General features: G+C 50.2%; 1 long non-coding RNA gene across 6 annotated transcripts; it reads right to left on the bottom strand.

The window, feature by feature from the left end:
• Window positions 1-208: 208 nt before the first annotated feature.
• Window positions 209-17,485, bottom strand: LOC148161632 (uncharacterized). 6 transcript variants are annotated; one of them, XR_015767451.1, is made up of 3 exons: window positions 17,330-17,473; window positions 6,741-9,490; window positions 209-5,352 (listed from the first exon to the last, which is right to left on the bottom strand). It is a non-coding gene; the product is annotated as an uncharacterized LOC148161632 (long non-coding RNA). The 6 variants fall into 6 exon arrangements; XR_015767454.1 differs by having other exon boundaries at window positions 209-7,489; window positions 7,999-9,490; window positions 17,330-17,472; XR_015767452.1 differs by having other exon boundaries at window positions 7,402-9,490; window positions 17,330-17,472.
• Window positions 17,486-17,524: the final 39 nt, after the last annotated feature.

Consider the following 17,524-nt stretch of genomic DNA (forward strand, 5'->3'; position numbering starts at 1 on the left):
TTTTGAAATGTTTATTTCATTTTATCTCATTTTTCATTTTCACATATATTTTGTAGTGTATTTAATATTTAATATTTTAGTGCAGTGAATCATGTATTTTTAATTAAATAGATTACATATATTTGGGAGATTACATATATTTGGGGGAATTTGCTCAGATGCTTTTTACTGATGTGTGGGTGATCAAAAATGTTTAATAGATCACTCATCAAATTAAATTTTTTTTTAATTTTAAAGGATTAAAAGCATACATAAAATACTGAGAGGAAAATTGGAAACAGCAGAGAACCAAGTGTGATTGGCCAAGAGTTTCACAGCTGTGTCCGTTGGTTCTCTTGCTGAAGCTCGGGAAGTGGACCCCTGCCTGCAGAGCGGAGGGAGACGGAGGGACATGGCCCCTCTCTCGGGGGCCAGTGGGGCGCGTCACTGGGCGCCATCATTAGTGCCCGGCACACGTGGTAAAGGCTGCTGTCTTGTGGAGGCTGAGCCGTGGGAACGTGCCAGTGTTCAACGGCGTCCGACCTAGAAACCCGCACTCACCACTGCCTGATTGTGGACAGGAGCGGGCATGGTAGTAACGTGGCCCATGGTGTTCTCCCCAAACCCCCACAGTGCCTCCTGCCTGTGTGTTCTTCCAGAACCTGCTGCTTGCCCACAAGGAGGGAGACCTGTGTCCACTCCGCTTGGACCAGAGCCTTGAGAGAGGTCGTGCAAGCGTGAGTGCACCCAGCAAACAGCCCACAGCACCCCTGCAGCAGGCACAGAGGGGAGTGTGCCAGAATCCCACGTGTGGGTGATGCGGGGCCACCTACGATGGGCTCACAGTCCCCAGAAGTGCAGAGGGCGTATCAGGGGGTCAAGTCTGAAATTGGGGACGGTCTCCAGAACAGCCTGGGGCTCCATCCCCGGTCCTGCCGCCGAGGACCTCTCCTTATAGCTTCGTCCACCTTGCCCGGAGCACGGCCACAGCGTGGTCGCTGGCTCTCTGCTGCATTTGACTTGGAACCTGAGGAACAGCAATCCAGGCCTCACACCACCCACCGTGGCTGCGCCTCTGCGCCCCTGGGAGGCAAAATCCTAATCAGCCCAGAGCACGGACGGGTCCTCATAAGCCCTGGGATTAGCAGCTCTGTGATGTTCTGTGACACCCTCCCAGGATGGGGGGCTGCCCCCCTCCCCAGCCCCGTTGTCCTGCCAGATTGTGCTACTCATGATGACAAACGACATTTACTTTGGGACAAAACTCAGCATTAAAATGTTCAAGGAGAAAAAAAAAAATCTCCTGATGGTTTTGACAGGGATGAAGTGACTGATCCTTTCCGGGAGTTTAAATGTCCATGTGGGGAGGGCTTTGGATTAAAACTCTCGGTCCTGGAAACACAACGCATTGTGCTTCCTGCTGCCTGTCACTTGAAAGTATTTGGCTTATTTTTCCTCTTTAAGCTGCCCAGCACAGACTTTGCCCCGAGAGTGGTTTTACAAAGCAAAAATACTTATTTCCCGAGTTGTGGAAAAGCTGTCCCCCTCCAAGTGACCTGCTTCTGGAGAAGTTAAGTAACAAAGCTCACGTGCGAGGCCCACCGGATGGTTCCTGCCTCCAGGCATGACTGCAGGATTTGCGCCCGTGCGAGGGTCAGTCTGTGTGGGTCAGTCCCGAGGGCAGGGCCGGGGGTCAGGAAGCACCCCCTACCCCTCGCCCCGTCCCTGTCCAGGGCAGGCGTCAGCAGCAGTGGGGGCGCTAGAGACCCACAGGCCACCTCCGGCTGTGCCACATTGGGCCTGGGCTGGCAGGGAGCCCCAGTCTCCCTCTCTCCCCGGGGAAGGGGATGTCCATGCCCAGACCTGCCACGGGGCCAGCGTGGGAACCCATGGTGTCCGTCACAGGTTATGTGGGAGAGCGTGTGAAGCAGGGCACCCCCAGAAGCAAGCCGGTCAGCCAGGCTGGTGGAGGGGTAGGTGGCCTGCCTGGGTGTGAGTGCGTCTCCAGGGCCATGAGCATGTGACCACCCTCGGCCATCCCAAAGGTGCCCAGAAGGTCCTTGGGAAATGCCCGTGGACAGAGGCAAATAACGACGCAGGGGGTGGGGAGGGAGAGAGGCCAGGAGGGGCTGCTCCCTCCTCCAACCCAGCTTGGAAACTCTCCCACCAGGCCTGCCAGAGACACTGGCATCCTGGGGAGGGCCCATCTGGGTCACAGCCTGTGGGGGTGGGGGTCCTCTCCACTGTCCTTGCCGCCATCTGCAGATTTCTCATCTCCTTGCAGAGTGGAAACGGGGGTGCTCTACCCATCCCCAGCTGTGTGCCCAGCATCCGGAACATGCTGGAACATGTGCCCGGAACATGCCAGAACACCCAGCCGAGAGTCCTGCTCGGTTTCTGTTGACTCAGTGAGTTAGGAGGCTGTTCTGAGGAGGCTGGCACAGGGTCACCAGCCCACCCAGGGCTCGGTGTCCTCGTCTATGAAAAAGGCAATGAAAGAGGTGATATTTAGGGACCCCCCTGGGGCCCACATTCTGAGTCTAATGTTTAAAAGAAATGAGATGAAAGTAAAGGGAGAAGCTGGTCAGGGTTAAAGACGTTTCCATGGAAATGAAACACCCTGGCTGGAGTCAGGCCCCTCGGCAGCCCTGAAGTTGCAAGGAAGTTTCCAGAATTACGGCATCTGCCTGCCCACTGAGGGAGAAGCTTACTGTGCCTCAGTCGCTCCACTCAGAGCTGCCTGCTGTACACTGAACATTGGCCACCAAAGCCAGGCATGCCCTAATCCCTGGAACCATCAGTGAGACCTCGTATTTGGAGAAAGGGCTTTGTGGTTGGGATTAAGTTAAAGATTCTGAGAGACCATCCTGGATTATCAGGATGGGCCGTAAGTGCAGTCCCGCGTGTCTTGGTCCGAGAGAGGCCAGGGGAGAGGTGACACAGGTGCAGGGTAGGGCCGCGTGACCACAGGGGTGGAGACCAGAGTGACTGGCCCAGGCTGCGGAGGCGGGCAGCGCCAAGGCTGGGAGGGCCTCCAGGCGCTCGCCTTCCTGCCACCATCCTGACTTTGGCTCCGTGAATGGACTCCTGGCCTCCAGACGTGAGGGAGAGAGACGAACATCTGTGGGACGTTGTTACGGTGGCCCCAGGGGGCTGGCAGCCGGACACGGGAGCTGGGCTGCAGCTTGCCAGGCAGGAAGGTGTGTGGTGGGCTCCGTGGCTCACCCGGCGGCAAGCATGCGAGACCTCAGCCCCGTCCAGCTCCCTGGAGAGGACGTAGGAGGGGCCATGTGGATGCAGACTCACCTGCCCTGTGAGGATCGCCCCGAAATCCTGAGACGCTCTGTTCCTTTTACGTCCCTGGTTCTGCTTCACAAAGGCAAAATGACCCCCGGCTGTTCACACCAGTCCCTGCTGACTCCACGCATGACGACGACGGGCTCTGTGTCCCACTGTCCTCGGCACCGGAGGAGCGTGGATCCGCACACAGATCCGCAGGAAGCGTATACGGGCGCGAAGCTCTCAGGTTTGAGCTGGGACTTGTTCTGAGCAGCCCTTCCCGAGGCCTCCTTGCACCCTGGAGCCCTTGCCAGGCCTTTGGGAGGAGAAGCTGCATCCCCAGCCCGGCCTGCTGGAAGGTCCTTCTGCACCACCGCCTCCCTCCCAAGCCACACGTCTGCCAGGACACTCACGCGGAAACACCAGCCCTCACACAAACGTGCGAGGGCCCCTGGGGAGCCCAGCCTGGGGTCAGGCCCCATTGGGAGACAGGAAGTCAGTAGGCGTCCGGAAGGAGGTGACCTGCCTGGGACCACACAGCCCAGACAACAAAGCAGGGACTCTGGGTCCGCTCACCTCTGCACGAAGCATTCTGCAATTCACAGAACTTTAATGTCCAGAAATTGAAGCTCGTTCCAAGTGCCAAAACTTTAATAATGTTTTAATGGACTGTTTGATTCAAAATGTTCATTTAAGTATGATTTAAGCTTCTTATTTTTCTGAAATGTGTTTTAGGATGTTCTGCATCCTCAAGTACAATTTGACACGCAAACAAAGCTGCACCACAGGGGTCCCGGGAGGGGTGGGAGGTCCGCACTCGGCTCTCTGGCAGGAAAAGCCACAAGCTGGCACATCTCAGCAGAGAAGCACCTCCTTTCCCCTCTGGCAGCCTGGGGTGGGGGGGGGCAGGTGGGCACAGTTACCGTCCTGCAGGGGCAGCGGGGGGCCAAGGTGGGGAGAAGGCAGCCCTGCCCGCCAGGGAGGGTTTGTCCGGCCTCTCTGGGCAGGACCAGGCACAGCGATGGGGGCCCCGGGGCACAGGGTCACTGGCTGGGGTGCAGGCTCTGTGGGTGGATCTCTGACCAGTTGCAGGAAATGCTATGTGCCTTGTGGTATGTTCTCCCATTCACACTTCCCGCAGCTTTAGGATACGCATGTGGTTCCTCACTTGGGGACGTTCTCGGGAGCAATGTCATGGAAGGAGAGGCCCGTTACGTTCTAGGACGCTTGATCGCCTTGACAAATTCTCGGAGAGTGTGCATCACTGGGGGCTTACGATGGTGTTGCCCTTGTCTGTGCGTTTTTACTTTTTAACTTTTACTGCAGTGTCACATGCCTGCAGAAAAGTGCACAATGCACCAACGCACCGCTCCGGGTCTCGTTCCCACGTGCCGTGGAGCCCCCACGCCATGCGAGGAACAGTGTGGTCAACATCCAGAAGCCGTCCTCCCGTCGCCTGCCAGCCCCGAGCCCCGGGACCCCCCTGCCCTGCACATGGCAGCTCATCGCCCACATGCGCGGACGTCCCAACGGCTCGTTGTATGCTCACACCGGGGACGGTCCTGGGCACCGCACGAAGCTGCCGCTGTGACTGTTACCATTTACTGTTCCAGCCTGTGCAATCCAGACCTCTACGATCCACTTTACTATCCGTGGACAGTCGGGTTGTTCCCTGCTTTTGGATATTTCAAATAAAGCTGCTGTGAATGTGCTTGCACATGGCCCTCTCCGTGGGCACAGGCTGAGGGACGGCCAGGTCACGGGGCTGGCGGACATGTTCACCGTTAGCCGGAAGGTTTCCCACCATTCTAACGGCGGACTGTCTACCCCTTGCCGGGGGTGTGGGAGGTGTGTGGGGGGGTGTTGCAGAAATCTCCCTCCACGCTGTAACTTCTCTTTCTTAATGATGTCTTCTAAATAATGAGAGGCCTTGGGCGCCTGGGTGGCTCAGTCATTAAGCGTCTGCCTTCGGCTCAGGTCATGATCCCAGGGTCCTGGGATCGAGCCCCGCATCCGGCTCCTTGCTCGGCGGGAAGCCTGCTTCTCCCTCTCCCACTCCCCCTGCTTGTGCACATGCTCTCGCTGTGTCTCTCTCTGTCAAATAAATAAATAAAATCTTTAAAAAAAAATAGATAACGAAAGGCCTTAATTCTAAGACAATCCACCGTGTCAGTCTTTGCCCGTAGGTTAGCGGTTGTGCATCCTAAGACTGTACATACATCCTAATGTCATACTATCTTGAGATCCTAAATATCGTTTCCTGTATTATCTGGTAGAAAACTTTTTTGGTCTCTCATTTTTGGCTCCACGATCTCCCTGGAACTGGTTTCTGTGGATGCTGTGAAATAAGGGTTTTATCAGTCAGCTGTTGCTGGATAACAAGCCCCCCAAATCTAGGAGTTTAAAACACCAGCTGTGCATCTGGCTCATGAGTGTGGGCTTGGCCCGGCTGCTCTGGGCTGTTGTGCCTTCTCGATCTCTGTACCAGCAGCAGGTCACTTCCTTGGGTGACCTGCGAGGCCTCCCTTGTGTTCTGGGGCGGGCAGGCTGACCAGCAGGGGACACAGGTCCCTGGGCCGTATGCCTCTCATCATCCAAGGGCCGCATGGTGGCCATGATGGGGTTCTCAAGGAGAGCAACGTGGCAAGCCCAGGATGCAAATGCTTTTGGGTCTGCACATATGTCCTGTCAGCTACAGTCCTATTGGCCAAAGTAAATCTCGAGCCAAGGCCAGGGCCTGAAAGGGACACCCAAGAAACACAGTGACAGGGCACAGAGATGGGGAGGGGGACTCTGTGGCCACATTTCCAATCCAACACAGTCCATCTGCTGGCCCCACATTGTCCTTGTTCCCCCACATGTAAAACACACTCGACCTCCCCAGGACCCAGGGCTCATTTGACTGTAGCCTCAGGTCCACGTCCTGGATCCTCTCCATGCAAAGAGCCAAGGAGCAGAGAGACAGCATCTGCTCCCAAACCCACACCCATGGCTCCCTGTGCTTTAGAGGGTCCGATTTCTGTGGGACCTTCAGATGCCCCGAGTCCTTTCACCTGGCTGAAGGTCTGCATGGCATCGCCTTCAGTCTTTCAAAGGGGTCGTACCCCTCGGTTTGACTAAAGTTCATTAGCTGCATTTTCCAACTTCGAGCCATCCCAGGCGACAGTTCTGCCCGTTGTTTGGCACGCACATAATATAGGCTGTCCGCACCCAGCGTCCGTGATAAATGCCTCCTCGTTTTCCCAGCCTCTGCCAGCCAAAGGACTGGGGTCTTTGTGACAGCAGCATCCCCACGTCTAGGAGGCAATTCCTGTATCGGTCAGGCTTGCAGGACCACACACCACCTCAGAAGGTGGAAGCTGAAGTCACCAAGCGCTCTCTGAGCTCCCGCCCCGGGGGCTGTGCCCCCCCCCCCCCGTCTGCTCCTGCACCTGCTGTTGTGCGTTTAATGCTGATACGTTCTCAGCCCCGCACAAACTTACGAGTGTTGCTTCATGCCATCGATAGTTCTCCAGCGTCGCCCACAGGTCTCTCCTCATTGTCATCACCCTTCGCGGACGGCACAGTGCCCGTCCGTCTTCGATGGCGGCCCTTCCATGTGAGTGACGCCAAGCTGCCCAACAGGAACTCTGTCGGCTGTTTATTTGTGGGGCTGTGGAAACGTCTTCTTTTACTTTCCTTTTTTTCTCTTTGTCCTTGCTGTTCACATCTTCGTTTTTATTTTCTTAGGTGACATTTTCTTTTAATATTCCTGCTTGGTGTTTTGGTGCTTGTTCAGTATCTTTCACCTGGCTGAAGGTCTGCATGGCACCGCCTTCAATCTTTATTGAAATCATCAGCCATTATGTCTTTAAACACTTCTTTGGCTCTTTCCCCCTTTCCTCCTCCCTGTCTCTGGGGTGTGCAGGACCCTTCCCGTTGTGTCACTGGTGCCTTGTCCCCCTTCTTCTGTACTTGCCAGCGTCTGTCTGTCCATGCTTCCCTCTGCTATCCTCCAAGCAGTCGTCCACTACAGGAATTAAATCTAGGAAGAGCTATACCATACGATCCACAAGGCCGCCAACCAGACCCCAGGTGAGATGCGTGCATTGCCCCACACCGAAGGAGAGGACCCAGCCAGGGTGCCCATCGCCCTCTGCTCACCTCAGTGGGTGTGAGGACTTCATGGGATGGGGTCCCCCGACACACTGAACCGCCAGTCTGCATAGTGAGTGTTAGCAAAGCTCAGTTTCTTTCTCATGGTTGAAGAGCAAATACAGGGAAAAAAAACTCCGTTATTTTCACGCACCGCAGCTTCCTAACCAGCATGCTCACATCGTCGAGAGGGATCTTCCCCCCTTCCCCCCACGTCCAGTGGAAGACGGTCTCAGCCTGATCCCAAGAGGCGCCCAGAGGAACAAAGCGCCTTCTCTCTGCAGCTCTGACAATAGCTCTGGGGAGCGTGAGCAGAGCCATGACTCCACTCCGTGGAAACCACACTGTGCACCCAAACCCCAGGCTTTCATGCTGTTTTGAAGACGTCTGGCCTACATCTTATTTTTGCCCTAGGATGTTTTCAGAGACAGCCTCTGTCAGACTGAATTTGAGTCACTTCTGGGCTTATTTAAAATTTGATGTTCTTGGTGCAATGTTCTCAGCTAATCGCTGTCTGTTCTGGGAAGAGCTGAAGCATCTCCCTCATCTGAGTCAGCTTCGGACTTGCCCCCAGCCGCCTGGAGGAGCGGCCTGTGGCCACCTCACCTTCGCACACAGGCACGCACCACCATCTCTAGGCTGCTCCTGACACAAACACCTCTGGGCATGGCCTCTCCCTCACGCACGGTCATTCCAGCTTCAGGCTGCTCTCAGCTCCCGGTCTTCTCCTCCCCGGGGTCCAATCAAGAGCCGCACACCCTCCGTCCCCAACACAGTCACAACCTCAAGCCACTGCAGAGAGAAGAGGCAGCAAGGCCAGGGGACAGACAGGGTTGGGGAAAAGCAGGGCGACGGCCCCCAGGGGCTAAGAAAGAGAGCAGATCACACGGAAGGAGAAAGAAGGAAGGAGGTGACAGAGCAGAAATCATGTGAGAACAGACGTGTAACAAAGAAAACATCAACAAGCTGAAACTTGGTTCTGGTAAATGATCAATAAAATTGATACTATCACAAATCAATGACTGCTCTCAGGAGCGGAAGCATGGGCCCCTGCAGACCCCACACGTTAGACCTAACCGTTAGCAAAGTCAGGCCGCGCAAAATGGACGAGATCCTTGAAAAACAGGACCTCCCAAAATTGACACAAGCAGATATAAAACTCTGAAATGTCCTATGTCTTACAGAAATTGAGCCTGTAATCAGACACCTTCCCAAAGAAAAGTGCAGGCCCTGAGGGGTCCCCGGTGAGCTTTCCTTTAAGGAAAAATGAATATACTCTTGCTCTTGCTTCTGAAAAACTAGGAGACACACCCAACTCACTTACCGAAACCCATGGGCCCGTGCTCCCCGTGAACATCACACAAAACCTTAAACACAGTTCTAGCAAGTTGAATTCAGTGACTGAGAGGAGCTATGCCAGGAATGCTTATTGTTTGAACACTCAAAATCAATCAACGTGGTGCCTGGGTGGCTCAGTCATTGAGCGTCTGCCTTCGGCTCAGGTCGTGGTCCCAGGGTCCTGGGATCGAGCCCCACATCGGGCTCCCTGCTCAGCGGGAAGCCTGCTTCTCTCTCTCCCACTCCCCCTGCTTGTGTTCCTGCTCTCGCTCTCTGTCAAATAAATAAATAAAATCTTAAAAAAAAAAGTCAATCAACTGATTGACAGAACAGAGGAGAAAAACCGTAGGATCAACCCAATAGGTGCAGAAAAAAAAAATGATAAAGTCGAGCCTGTTTGTGATTTTTTTAAAGAACTACTTGCAAACTGGAAGTGGAAGGTCCCAATCTGATAAAGCCGTTTGCAGAAACCTTGCAGGTGAGGTCATGCCTGATGGAGGACCATTAAGCATCACACGGGCACTGGAATGGGGAGATAGAAACACTTTCAGTCCGTGGCGCTGTGGCACCCAGTGTCTGTGTGGACATAAGGAACTGTGGTCTTTGTGTTACGGCACACACAGACCGACTTAAAGTGGGTCACAGACCGAGATGGGGGGAGGGACACACATGCAATTGAGATTCTGGAGGAAGTCACAGAAGGATGTCTTCTGACCTTGGCTTTGGTGAGGACTTCTTGGGCAGAATGATAAAGTACAAACTGTAAAATAAAAATATCGATAAATTAGACTTCATTGAAATTGAATACTTCTGCTCATCAAAAGACACCCTTCAGAAAATGAAAAAGCAAACTGAAGTCCAGTGAAAATATCTGTGATCCGTGGGACAAGGGACTTCTCCCCAGAACACATAGAGAACAAGAAGCAATAAAAAGGACAAACACCCCAGCCAAGACTTGGCAAAGATGTGAGCTGACGCTGCACAGAAGAGGGCGTCTGCGTGGCCAGTAAGCACGTGAAACTGCACACAGCATTGTTGCTGGGTAGAGATGAGATGCCGCCGCACACCCCCCAGGATGTCTGTGATGAAAAGCACAACAGCACCAGGTGTCGGCAAGGGTGCAGGGCCGCAGGGACGCTCATCCACGGCCCGTGGGAGCGTCAGCAGCACAACCACTCTGGAAAGCCTTCTGATGGTTTCTAGTAAGGCTGAGCACGCGTCCACCCCAGGGCCCAGCGACTCTCCTTCCGAGCGTGTGCCCAGAAGGGACGGGTGCCTCTGTCCACAAAAGACCGGGACAGGGATGGGCACAGCAACCTCGTTCATGACACCCCTGACCTGGAAACAGTCAGCACGTGGAGGCTGGACACACCTCGCGGCCCCCGTGGGGGGGGAGCAGCCCGCCGTGGAGGTTAGCAGGACCGTGCTGTGCGTTACCCCACGCATGGTTCTCAGAGATCATGTTGATGGAGAAATCAGAGCAATGGGGCAACGGTAGGACTCCACTCAGCTGGAAGTTCTGGAAAGGCCAAGCGAACGTGCGGCGCTCGCAACCAGATAGACTACGCATGCAGGGTGGAGGCGGGGCTGCCGCCTGGGAGGAGGCAGGGAAGGGCCCCCGAGTCCTGCCCCGGGGGTGGTCACATGAGCGTGTACAGGCATAAAACTGATTCTGCTAAGATTTGTGCATCTTACTCTGTGTAAATTAATTTGAAAAAATTAATCAAAAAACCAAACAAACCAAGAACCTTTCAAAATACAACCTGACATTGGTCGTGAATCCGTGGGGCGTGAGAGACGTGGCAGGGTCAAGGCTTCGGCAGCAGCGGCCGGTGAGTGACAGTCCCAGGGACGCCTGCAGGCCGCTGTGGGACGCCCGCCACCCCAGCCCTGGGAACGACACCCGAGTCCCAAGTCGAGCTACCCAAAGACGGTCACTTTCTTCTAAGCGCATTTTATAGAGGATCTTTACATCAACGTGTTTGCTGTCTGTCCCCCTTCGGCTCGACCAAGGCATTGTTGTCATATAATACACCACATGTCTTCAAGGACACGGCTTGTTGAGTTCTGACACACATGTGAAAATATGTCCACAGCCCAGACAATGAACCATGCCGCCACCCGCAGAGCCCCGGCCACCGGTGTGAGTGTTTCGAGCGTTGTCCGTGTCACGGGGACACATCCTGCTCTCCCCTAACTAACGATCTCATTCCCAGCCTCTGCTGGGTGGGCTGCTTTTGGGGAAGCGTGACTGGAGAAACTTGCTCGGGGCGGAGCGGAGCCTTGCGGGCGGGCGGTCTGACGCACTGTTCTGAGCATCTCAGAGCTGCAGCTAGAGTCCTGGGGCTGCCTGCAGCCAGGGGCAAAAGGAGGACGCAGGGAAACCATCTAGGACTGTTAGGAAGGTCAATTGCTGATTCAATTTCTTTAAAAGATACAGGCCTACTCAGATTATCTGTTTAAGTATACTTAAAAGTGGACATGGCTTTCCTTTTCCACAGAAAACATATAGCAGAGAACACTTTTCCCAGAGTATTTCAATAAGAATGTGCTTAAGAACTCCAAGTACAAAAAGATCAAATACTGTAAATATAACAAAACAGAGTTAAGTCACATAAGGAAGTAGCCATCAATGCCATTCAAAGAACAGATCACTACGAAATACTAGAAATTAAGGAGATGAACGTATTCTTGACAAGAAAACAAATTTCAAACTAAAGTCAATGAGCATATACATGCATTTTTTTTTACATCCCAGATTTTACCTATCAGTCATTTGCATCAGAATAACCAGCCACAGAGCAAAGCACTACAGTTGAAAGAACACTGGGTTTGACATCAGAATGGTCTGGGTTCAAATATGAACTCTACCAAAACTGCAGTGGCTCAGGGCAAATCACATGGCCTGAGCTTCAGGTCCCTCACCTGTAACATGGAGATAAGCCAACCTACCTTGAATGGCAGTTATGCAAATGAGCAAGTTACTGACACTCACGAGGTAGTCAAAAAAAAAGCAGTATCATCATCATCTACACATAAAAATGTCCTTCCAAAGATCACCAATGATGATCTATCTTGTTTAAAAAGGTAAATTTGCATTTGTCTTTGAAATAAACCCACTGACAATTATTTTTAAAATATTCTGAGTTGGAGTGTCACAGAAGTGTAAAAGATATGATTAGTATGCCTTCTTCAACATTTTTTACTATTTTTAGGTGACAATGACATAACAAAATCAGCCATTTTAAAGTGAATACAGCACTGAGTCCATTCACGATGTTGTGCAACCCACTCTATCAAGCTCAAAAACATTTTCCTCACCACAGAGGACGTGTCATGCCCACTAAGCAGCTGCCCCCCGCCCGCCGCTGCCGCCACTTCCCAGGGCCGTGGCGACCACAACCTGCTTTCTAGCTCCATTCATCTACCTGTTCTGATACTTCGTGTAAATGACATAGAGTCCGTGACCCTTTGTGTCTGATTTCTCTCACAGAGTGTAATGTTTCCAAGGGGCATCCGGGTTTATCAGTATTCATTAATTTTTATGGTTGGATAATATTCCAATGTGAAAAAACACCATAATTTGTCCATTCACCCACCGGTGGACATGTGGGCAATTATAAATAGTGCTGCATGAACATGGGTGGATGCCTATCTGCCTGAGTCCCTGTTTTCGATTCTAAAGGCATCTGGAAATGTCTCAATCCGCCTTCATTTGTGAATGAGAGGTTTACGGACATCCGATGCTTGGTGGACCATTATTTTCTTTTCCCATCTTAATAATGTCACCCCACGTCCTTCTGATCTCCAGCGTTTCTGACTCAAGAGCCCTTCCTTGTGTGTTTCTCTCTTGCTGCTTTCAGAATATCCTCTTGGTCCTCGGGTTTCAACAGTTTGATTGTCATGTGTCTCAGTGCGGATTTCCTTGCATTTATCTTTCTAGGGATTCACTGATTTTCCCGAGTATGGAGAGTCATGTCTTTCATCAAATTTGGGAAGTTAATGGCTACTACTCCCTACAACATTCTCTCCACCCTTTCTCCCTTCCAAGATGCCCAGTGTGTGCACATGTAGTACACTTGGCACCACCCACAAGTCCCTTAGGACCTGCTTATTTTCCTTCACTCTTCCTTCTGCTTCTGAGAATGGGTGATTCCACTTGAAATTATCTAGTTATTGAAATGACCTAGGTTCAAGGTCACTGATTCCTTCTTCTGCCAGCTCAACTCTGCTGAAACTCTCCAGTGAGTTTTTCCTTTAATTTATTGTACTTTTCAGCACCAGAATTTTTGCTTTTTGCTTCTTTTATAATTTCTATACCTTTATTGGTATTCTGTATGTTAATACATCATTGTTCGGGGTGCCTGGGTGGCTCAGTCGTTAAGTGTGTCTGCCTTCGTTTCAGGTCATGATCCCAGGGGTCCTGGGATCGAACCCCACACCTCGGGCTCCCTGCTCAGCGGGAAGCCTGCTGCTCCCTCTCCCTCTGACCCTCCCCCTGCTTATGTGCCCTCTCTCGCTGTGTCTCTCTCTGTCAAAGAAAGAAATATAATCTTAAAAAAACAAAACAAAACAAAAAAAAAACCATCATTTTTCCTAATCCTGTCAGTGTTTTTCAGTTGTTTCCTTTAGCTCCTTGGACAGACTTAAGGCAGCTGATCCAGACTTTGTCTCCTAAGTCCAGAATCTGGGCTTCTGCAGGGACGGTTTCTGTTCATTTCCTCTGTGACTAGGCCACATGGTTTCTCTGCATGTTCTGTAAGTTTTTTGTGGAAACCTGTACACTTTGACTATTATAATCTGGTAACTCAGGAAATCAGGCACTTCCCCCTCTTCTGGGTTTGTTTTGTTGTTCGGTATATGCTGCAGCCATGCACGTAGAGTGACTTTTGTAGACTCATTTTGTAAAGTGTGTATTCTTTGTCATGTATGGAGAGAAGTCTTTCAGCCAGTGTTTTGGAAAGGATTTCCTTGCATGGGGAGGGGGCGAGACTAAGAAAGGGAAGCATGGTGGGAGGGAAGAAGGAAAGCGTTGCGAGGGGGGAGGAACGAAGCAAGGGAGGGAGAAAGGGAGACCAACCTCTCCCGATCGTCGCAGACTGCCTCTGTGCTGGGGACTCCAACACAGAGCCAGGCTGCCCAGAACTCAGCCTGAGCTTTCACCTCTGCTTGCACTGAGCCTAGAGACCGGCCAGAGGCAAAACGCTTTCTCGGGGTCTTTTCTGAGTGTGATCTAGGGCTGGCCTTGGATGTGACTTTCAAAACTCCCCAGGAAACACGGGCACTTTTACATGCCCCAATTTTCCAAAGAAGTCCCCTCTCCAGCTTCCTCGGCTTGGCACGTGACCCTCTGTTCTGTGTGTCGACTGTCAATGCTGGCCCCAAGCTACTGCTGCCTCTCCTCAGCCTGACATGGGCTTGAGAAATGCCCACCGGCTTTTGGCTCCTCTGTCCTGAGTGACATCCACGTTAGATGAAAGAAAGACATCCTGAGTCCGTCCTTCATGTGTCCCTCACAGGTTGGACAGACAGACACAATTCTCTGCAAGTAAGTTCTGCTCTACTCCCTTCAGAGCAGGGTCCAGAGTCCCCAGTCAAGAATGTGGGCTGCATTCCTCATGGCAGGAGCTTGGCTTTTCCGTGCTTCTGCGGAAGAAAGGAAGGGCATGCAGGACTGCCTCCTTTGCCAGTTTCTCAGATGCCACCATACCATTTAGTTCTGAATGATACAATTAATACACAGAAGCAAATCTCTACATCGTCCAAATACCACAGTTAAAAACAATTTAAAAAATAAGCCAGGATCTGTATTATATTCTAAAAAAGACATACCAAGGTTACACCTAATTTGCCTGGCCATTCTGGGGACTCTCTTTTCCAAAACGCAAGCATACCTCTTTTCTACAACACACCTAACCTCTATCATGCCACAGCTTTAAGCATCAAAGCCTCTTAATAGTTAATCATTCAACTTAACCTCAAAAGAATAGTCTTTTCAATAAATGGTACTGGGACAACTGGATACTCACATGCAAAGGAATGTGAACCCATATCACACACCATACACAAAATATGAAATGAAAGTGGATCACACATCTGAATGTCAGAGCTAAAACTATAAAATCCCTGGAAGAAAATATAGAAGTAAATCCTCGTGACCTCGGGTTGGTAAACTGTTTCTTAGCTCCAATGCCAAAGGCAAAAGCAACAGAAGAAAACACAGATGACTTGGACATCATAACATGAAAACTCTGTGCGTCAGAGGATACTGAGAAGAAGAAAACACACGCCACAGAACGAGACAAAATATTTCCAAACCATATATTGACAAGAGACTTAAATCCAGATTGTATAAAGAATGCTTACAAGTCAATAATTAAAAAACAATTAATCCAGTTAAAACAGTAAGCCTGGGGACGGGTGAGCCTGGGGATGGGTATTAACGAGGGCACGTTCTGCATGGAGCACTGGGTGTTGTACGCAAACAGTGAATCGTGGAACCTACATCAAAAACCAGTGATGTAATGGAAGGTGACTAACATAACACAGTAAAATAAAATTAGAAAAAAAAAAGGTGGTATCTTAAAAGAGGTACACACAATGAGAAAAAAAAAAAACAGTAAGCAAAAAATCTGAATAAACATCTCTCCAAAGACATACAATCACCTCATGAGCAGATGGAAAGATGCTCAATAGCACTAGTCGTCGGGAAAAGACAAATCAAGCCACAGTGAGATACCACTTCACACCCGACAGGACGGCCACAATAAAAAAGACAGACAGGAACAGTGCCCATGAGGATGTGGAGAAACCGGAACCTTCACACACGGCCGGTGAGAATGCAAAATGGGGTAGCCAATTAGGAAAACAGCTTGGCAGTTTATCAAAAACACAGTTACCATATAATCCAGCAATTTCACTTCTGGGTATATTTACAAAAGAAATAAAACAATGTTTACACAAAAACACTCACATACGGACATTCGCAGCAGCATTATTTACAACAGCCTAGAGTGGAAACAAACCAAACGTCCGTCTACAGATGAATCGGTGAACACAACGCGGAATACCACAGAGTGGAATATTATTTGGCAACAAACAGAAATAAAGCCTGACAGGTGCCACAACACCGACGAACCTTGAACACAGAATGCCAAGTGAAAGAAGCCTGTGACAAAAGCCCACATACTGCACGATTCCACTTCTGTGACCTGTCCTAAGAGGCAAATCCACGGAGACAGAGAGCAGACTGGGGGCTGCCTGGGCCTGGAAGAGGGTCCGAAGGGGCAAGAATGGGATGATGGCTAATATATTCAGTTTCTTTCTAGGATGTTAAAAATTTTCCAAAATTAGGGGTGCCTGGGTGGCTCAGTTGGTTGGGCGGCTGCCTTCAGCTCAGGTCATGATCCTGGGGTCCTGGGATCAAGCCCCACGTCCAGCTCCCTGCTCAGCAGACAGCCTGCTTCTCCCTCTCCCTCTGCCTGCCACTCTGCCTACTTGTGCTCTCTGTCGAATAAATAAAATCTTAAAAAAAAAAAAAAAAAAAAAAAGGTTCCAAAATTAGATGGTGCTAATAGTTTCATAACTCTGTGAACATACCAAAAACCACTGAACTGTATACTTTAAATGGATAAACTTTATGTTATATGAAATATATCCCAAGAAGCTACAGAAATATTTTTTGGAGAATTATTTCAAATAAATAAATTCAGTGTACAAATGTCCACATGTAAACAGAAGATACAAACTCCATCTTAAACCTCATTTTATAAACAGGCTTCCAAGTTCTTATGCATACTTGTCTAGCTCTTCAGTGCCCTCCTTCACTGTCCCTCGCTGAGGTAATGACTGTCATGGTGTCACTTTCCGACAGGCATAAGGCCCGCCTATAATGGCTTCTCCCACACTCCTCTACACATCGCTTCTTCTCCACTGGGACTGAGAGACCAAATAAACAAGCTCCTTAAAAACACACAATTAGGGAAGGGTTAAAGCCCTGAATGAAGTGAAGGAGAAATGGGCATAAAGCAGTTATCATTTTGGATCATGACATTTATTGTAGGGGCTCCAAGTCCCTTCACTTAAGGCCATGGTACCAGATGTCTGTCCGACCCTTACGACTGTGTTTAAATAGAACACAAACAGAGATTTTAGGTAAGGTGATATTCACAGAAAATGTGCATACACTAGTTGGGTTTCACATGTGTTCTCTTGAAACTGCAGTCATGAGATTACTAAAAAAAATTAATTAGATACCATATGTAATCGAAAAATACTATTTTCTAACAGAATGAAGACACGTTTTCTTTCACTTTTGTTAACTCTAAAATGATAAGGGGCGCCTGGGTGGCTCAGTTGGTTAAGCGACTGCCTTCGGCTCAGGTCATGATCCTGGAGTCCCGGGATCGAGTCCCACATTGGGCTCCCTGCTCAGCAGGGAGTCTGCTTCTCCCTCTGACCCTCTTCCCTCTCGTGCTCTCTATCTCTCATTCTCTCTCAAATAAATAAATAAAATCTTTAAAAAAAAAAAATAAAAAAAAAAATAAAATGATGATTACAGTTAGCAAATGATAAGCTAGAGCAAAAGGGTCTTGCTAACCTCTTACTGTAAGCTTGCTGTAGAGCTGTGAATTCACTTCCTTGTCTCGCTGAAAACGCCGGAATTCACCAATTGCTTCCCTCATGATAGTAACAGCCAAAACAAATCCCTATAAAACAAAATAAAATATGGTATTTGAGAAAACTAGCTTTAACAAAAAAGTTAAGGGAATATTCTTTTACCAAGCAGTTTTAC

The sequence above is a fragment of the Eumetopias jubatus genome, unplaced genomic scaffold (genome assembly GCF_037043125.1).
Source record: "Eumetopias jubatus isolate StellerSeaLion01/CBP00866 unplaced genomic scaffold, mEumJub1_p1.0 scaffold_106, whole genome shotgun sequence".
In the NCBI taxonomy this organism is placed as follows: domain Eukaryota; kingdom Metazoa; phylum Chordata; class Mammalia; order Carnivora; family Otariidae; genus Eumetopias; species Eumetopias jubatus.